Genomic DNA, 6,751 nt, shown 5'->3' on the forward strand with positions numbered 1-6,751 from the left:
GAGAAAAGCAAAGCACCAATGTGAGAACATGCTTCTCTTACTCCAGCCACACAATCACAGTGTGCGAGGATAACAACGCCGCTCTTCTCACTCACAAACCACGGCTTGAGCGGTGCATCTCGAGCTCTTTGAGAGTGATCTACACGGGCATGGACGAGCACCCTGTTATCTTTCAGTGGTTTGGTAAGAAGACTACCAACCCAGCCAGAAACAAAGACATTAGAAGCATCTAAGCTCTTGTACGCCTTCATTTGTGCGTTGGTTGCCCACGACGTTTGTAGCACAAGGTAGTTCACAATATCCGGATATTCAATCGGTGGTAATGAATCTAAATCCTCAATATGATCCGACGGCTTTAGCGTGTACGGGTCACGGCTGTACATTTGGACTTTTCCTCTGAATCTTGGCTTTGCAGAGAATCCAGAGAGTCAACATACTTTGAAGAAGTCGGAGTTGTTGTTGTTTGCTTTAGACGCCATTGTTGATTTGTTTTCCAACCAATATGGCGTTGCACGCATACATCACACAGTGTTGTCACGTGTTTGCACACTACCTATAGCATTAGCATATTTAAATATAACTTGTAATATAAAAAGTAATTGTGTTGATGTGAGTAATGAAGTGGGGAAGTTTCATGCTGATATCTGTAAATGACCTGTTTGACCCTGTTCACCTCTTAATGTGTTTAACCAAATAATCCCATCAAAACTTTTCTCTTTGCTGAGAGAAGTTTAGAGTTTTAAAGACAGTAAATATCTCCATCATGTGGACAAACAACAAACTGCAACCAGCCAACAAACACGTGAGTTTGTTTCAGTTTATTTCATAACTCTTCTGCATATATTATTAACAATTTAACAAACAGGATTCTTTATTGTTAAAAACACAATGTAACATTAACAGGATGAGGTTTAACATGTGATACACTTAAACCACTTATACACAGAGAACGTCAGAAACTTTTGGCTTATTCAGACCAATTTGGCAGCGTTTGTTTTGGGGAATGGTGTCGGTATAAAGGTACTTGATGGACGGAGGCAGCTTCACGGATGATTCACACTCAACAGGCAGCAAAGTCTACGGACTCCACACATAAAGGAAACTACCTCCACTACATGTTGGCAGACCACAACACCCCCGGGTGGATATGAATGTAGGGCTGTGTGCAATCAAAACCATGCACTAAAAAATTAAAAGTTACACTTTGCAGGTACGCCTACAAACAGTCGCTTTTCAAGAAATATTATAAAATGCTGTAAAATGGTTGATTTCATTGAAACAAAGACAAATATTTGTGGCCCATGAGCTACAGTTTGTGCCTCTGACGGGATCACAGATTTTACATTATGAGTTCTGTCCAGTAACGGAAGTAAATAACTGTGTTTTCATCAAAAAACAAACTCTTCTACTCAGGAAGGCCCCTAACTGAGATGGGATGTCACACATTTAGCAGTCGATACCAATACCAGGGAAATTACAAAATTCTAGATACCACGGTAAAAAACTAAACAATAAATCCCATGTACTTCAATATACACTCCTGTATCATCGTTTGTATCCTGGTGTTGTCAGGATGTTAGAGGTCATAGTTCCCTCTAATATCTGTTTTATATTGCTGTGAAAACTTTATTTATTCAAGTTTCTCTCTAAAAATGACATTTTACAAGATTACATTTGAACACATCATGATGATGTTATAATTTACATTCACCAATAATAATGTTTACTCAATAGAGCCTGAATGCACCACAATGCAACTCTATGGAACCTCTCTCCACCAGCTGCTAACACTTAACGGCTTACAGCTAACGGCTAACTGCTAATGGCTAAAAGCTAACAGCTAACGTTAAGCAGCTCTCATTCTGATTTGTTAAGAATGTAGCATTACAGCGCTCAACGTCAAAATGTTCAGTAAAAGTACAAAAGTATTAGCATTAAAATATATTTAAAATACGAAAAAGTAAAGTACTTATAATGCAGAATGACCCTTATAATACTATATTATATAAAAATAATTAATTTCTTTAGAAAATTGTGAAATAATATATGATATTACTGGATCATAATTATTGATGCATTAATGTGTTCATCAATGTTGCAGCTAGTAAAAGTAGAGCTAATGTTTTCACTTTATCACTTTAAATCACTTTATATACTTAGAATTAATACATCATCATTTATTAGTTGATTATATTAAGTAGTAATAATCCGAATGTGCAAAGTAGCTAAAGTTTTTAAACAAATGTATTGCAGTAAAAAGTTTAATATTTCTCTCTGAGACGTAGTGGAGCAGAAGTATAAAGTAGAAGAAAATGGAAAGTACCTAAAGATTGTACTTGAGTAAATATACTTAGTTACTTTACACCACTGGATCCAACAACGACAATTGTCAAGTATTGATTTGTGTGAAAATTATGCATTTTGGAGGGAAAACCAATTGGCACATATACCAGAATTAAAGTTTTCAACTTAAAAATAAAACACGGCTTTCTCAATTCAAAATCTTCTTTTATCCCACGATCTTCCTCGGGTGAAGGTGGAAGACGTTTGTCTCTGAATCATCTGAATTTGATCCCCCCCCCCATGGTACCATCTTGGTTTGGTTAGACTTGCATCTTGCAAAACAGGTTAAATAAATGAACATGACACAAAACAGATCCCATTTAGATGAAAACACAATTTCTCAAACGTACAAACGACGATTCCCTGAAAGGCACAAACTGAAGCACTGATGCGTTTACTTATTGTTGAGTTCATAGTGAAGTGTGTTGGTGTGTATGTAAGGTATATGGAGAGCTAATGGAGGATGTTTGTAGGACTTCAGGGATAAGGCTGGGCATCTCCGATCTACACAGTACAGGGATAGCAGCTTCAAGGATACACAGAACACATTTCACAAGTGCAGAAAACAGGATTGAAACAATAAAACAAGAATTACTGTAAATTCTCAAATAATGGCTCAAGTCTTCAGTAGTAAGAGGAAAATGTTTTGAACAAATCTTCCTGTGTTTTAAGTGCATTGGATCAGATCCCTCTTTCCTGATCTGTGTTAACTTCCTCTTTTTCTGTTTCACATTAAAAGTTCCCTTCCCTTGGAAGACTTTTATTGTGAAACATTTAATTTGCACATTTTAATGAAAGCCGTAAAAACGGTGTCTTTTGTTTTATTTAAACTTTTGGATTAATCTGTGTTCTTACATTTGCTTCAGATTATCTTCAATAGTTCTCACTAGTTTGTGAACAACACCAGATCTACAGCTAGCTAAGCTACTAGCGACCTAGCATCGGCTAACAAGGCACAAATCTAACATTAAAGGGGCTAACACTGCGGTCTTGTCATCATGTGGGATAGATGGCGGATAAGGGAAATGTTTTACTTGCAAAACGTCCACAACATCTTTCAAGATGGTCGTTTGATTGCAGAGTTGGTGGTGTGACGGGTTCAAATGGAAACTAAAGTACAACATCCATTCAATTTGGATTTAATTACCTTAAACGATGGATCTCGGCTGATGTCAGGAATACAGGTTTGTTTGCCAAACCTTCAAGTTTGATAAATCAGAGCTTTGATTTAATGGTATGTTGTCAGTTTTCTGTTTGTCATCAGGATTACAGAAAAACTACCGGCCTGATTTTCATGAAACTTGGTGGAAAGGTGAAGCACGGACTAAGGAAGAAACCATTATGGAGCCGATCAAATTCATGGTGCATTATTTTTCGCTTATGGAAACAACCTTGACGGAGGTCTGCGCTCTCCGAGTGCCCTTTTGGTTTACTTTCTTAATTTCTCACCAAAAGGTCCACTTGTCTTTACAAGGTCGGCCTTTAGAAAAGCCAGATCAACAACCAACAAACTAATGTTGGCTGAAGTTAGAATGATTCTTGACCTTTCAGAAGAAGATATGAGGAAGAAAAGATTTGCACACATATCGTGAGATGTGGCTAAAATCAACCAAGACGGCAGAATAAGATGTTGGTTATTGTGTTTTATCCACTCGTGGTGCTTTGAGACGCTTTTGGCGTTCAAAGGAAATACCCTGTCTCCTTAATCTTACGTTCCCATACATCAAAAAAAAATTGTTATATTTTATAAAATATCATGTGTTTTTATAAAATATTATTTTTTGGGTGAAAACAGCTGTTACTTTTGGTTTCACATGTGTTTGATTGACCCAACCGTCCACCACGTGGCCTGATGTCGACTTTGATTAGAAAAGTATGTGATACTTAAAAGGCTGTTGAAAGTTGACGCTAGCTAATATACGTCCACTGCCGGAGACATGAACTCATAAAATCATTACAACTTGCACAGAAAGAGATAACTGCAGTAACTCCCATGAGACATGAACGCAGCATAAGATATAGATTAACAATAAATCTCCGTCACACAATGCAGAATAAGATTTCACTTTTCCAAGAGCTTGAGGGAGCTTCAACCTTTCAGATTAATTATTAATTACTTATTGGCACGCTTCAGCAGGCCAGTAAAAACATGACTTCCATGTTCATTTGTTTGGTGTTTGGCCCGGATACCAACTTCTAACTAGCCATCAAATTGGCATTTCTTGCCACTGTTCATTCTTTATTACCTCGACCAATATGTTTTTATTTGGTTTGTTGGTTTGTCTGTTGGCGGGATAAAGTAAAAGTTACTGGTCCAATTTTCATGAAACTTGGTAGAAGGGTGTTGTGTGGAAATCATGAATCTATTAACAAACTCAGTTTACTTGCTTTAGATTAGATTTACACTGTACTTTTATACCTTGATTCATGTACTGTATGCATTTCTATGTTGAAAAGATTAATCACATACAGAGTTTCAAACCTTGACCCACTTTGTGAATGACGCTAGCTGTGTCTTGAATGTGACCAGATAAGGTGTGAGTGTGAGGAAAGATGCCATTTCCGCTATCGTAGAAGTTGTTGTTCTGAACTGTAATAACCTGCACCCTGAAAAGACACTGAGCAGAGATGTACTGAACAACAGGTGGTCATAAAGCCCTTGAGGGGTACGTGCAGTAGACTGCACTCATTCCTGTAACTGACAGCCGATTAGGAAAACTCCCTGGCTCACCCTCCTTCAGAGGATGGCCGAAGACACCAAAGATGAAACTGTGCCAAGGGGCGTGGATACACCTACCGCACCAACAAAGGCCATTGGACGGCGGCCTACATAGACCAATAAGAAGAAGGGACATTCCCATTATGCTAGAGTTTATATGCTAAATGTAAGAGCTCATTCAGGGACTTTTGGATAAACTGCGGGACAGTTAACTACTTAATAGTGGTCTGTGTAGCAGCGAAGCCGAATGGTTCTCATGAGTTAAAACTTTATGTTTTGTTGAACTTTGAATTGAATAAATGACTTGATATTAGCCCAAGGGATTCCGTGTCCGTCTTTTTGCAGATATGTATACGCTACAGTAGCACGGGTCAAGGAAGAACCCATTAAACTTTGGAGGGGATCTGAATCACGGGGTGGAAACACATTGTTTTTCCATTTGCGTTAATATTGTGAGACAGAGCATTCGGCCTTGGCGGTGTCCAAAATTCTAGTTTATTCATATTTTTATCCTGGTGAAGTTTTAGCCAGATAAGTCATTTGTTTTTGTTTATTTTCACTTATTTTAGCCGTGTCAGCTGACGTTATATAGAGATGGGTTCACCTGCTGGAGATACATATGAGCATCAGCAGAAGTAATTGTGGAAATGATCTGTGGAATTGTTCATATTGTGGAAGTTTGTCCTTTAGTTTTGTTCTCTCTGAAGTTGAACGAACAGGAATCGTTGTTAATTCCCCAAAGCAGGACATGTTTTCATTTGTTTGTTTGTCTGTCAGCAGGATTACGGAAAAACTACTGACCCAATCTTTATGAAACTTGGTGGGAGGGTTCTGGAGTTGATCCAAATCACACATTATTTTCCACTTATGGAAACAGCCTCAGCGGACTTCTGCGCTCTCCAGTGCCTTTCTAGTTCTGCTTTTATTTGAGAATTTACAGTATTTCACCTCCCATTCTGGCGAACACACTCATTCATTGTTCTCACTGACACACGTACTCATGCCACTTATAGTTGCTTGATTGATATGTAGGAGGAAGTACAAAATAACAGCAAGAAGAACAGGCCACACAAAGGTAGAGAGATACTAAATATTTCAGATTCAAGCCCCTGAACATACAGTAGAAACCAAAACGTTGCTCGTAAAATCCAACAGCTGAGAAGAGCCCGTGTCGTCGGGCCCAGACTGTGAGACCCTGAATGCATCTTGCTGTTAGGGACACTGGTGTGTGTTTTTATCTGAGATAGGCTATGGCTTTGGCTCTGGTCAGAGCAGGAGGGGGTGCAGTCGAGGAAAACTAAACTTGGACAAATTCAGCAACAACCAAACGTCCTCCATCCCTGAAAATATGTTCAGACGATCTTTTTTTTCTTCTCTCCGCTCATCTGTCTTTCAGCATTTTAGAAAAATAGAAATCAGGAAAACATCATTACAAAAATAAACCAAAAACTTCGTCCAAAGTCTACATCCACAGGACAACTTCACATAAATATGGACTGATATTGCACAGCGAGGGATTTTCTTCCGATATGAAGTAAATCACTGACACAATTTGTAGAAAAACAAAGAAAGAACACGTTAGGACGTCAAAATGATCAAAATTTGCATTTCCTGGATAGGATTTTTCTTTTTTCTTTACTCCAGAGAGACGAGCACGATCCCAGGCCCTCCTACATCAGGCAGATTTAA

The sequence above is a fragment of the Cottoperca gobio genome, unplaced genomic scaffold (genome assembly GCF_900634415.1).
Source record: "Cottoperca gobio unplaced genomic scaffold, fCotGob3.1 fCotGob3_172arrow_ctg1, whole genome shotgun sequence".
NCBI classification, from domain to species: Eukaryota; Metazoa; Chordata; class Actinopteri; order Perciformes; family Bovichtidae; genus Cottoperca; species Cottoperca gobio.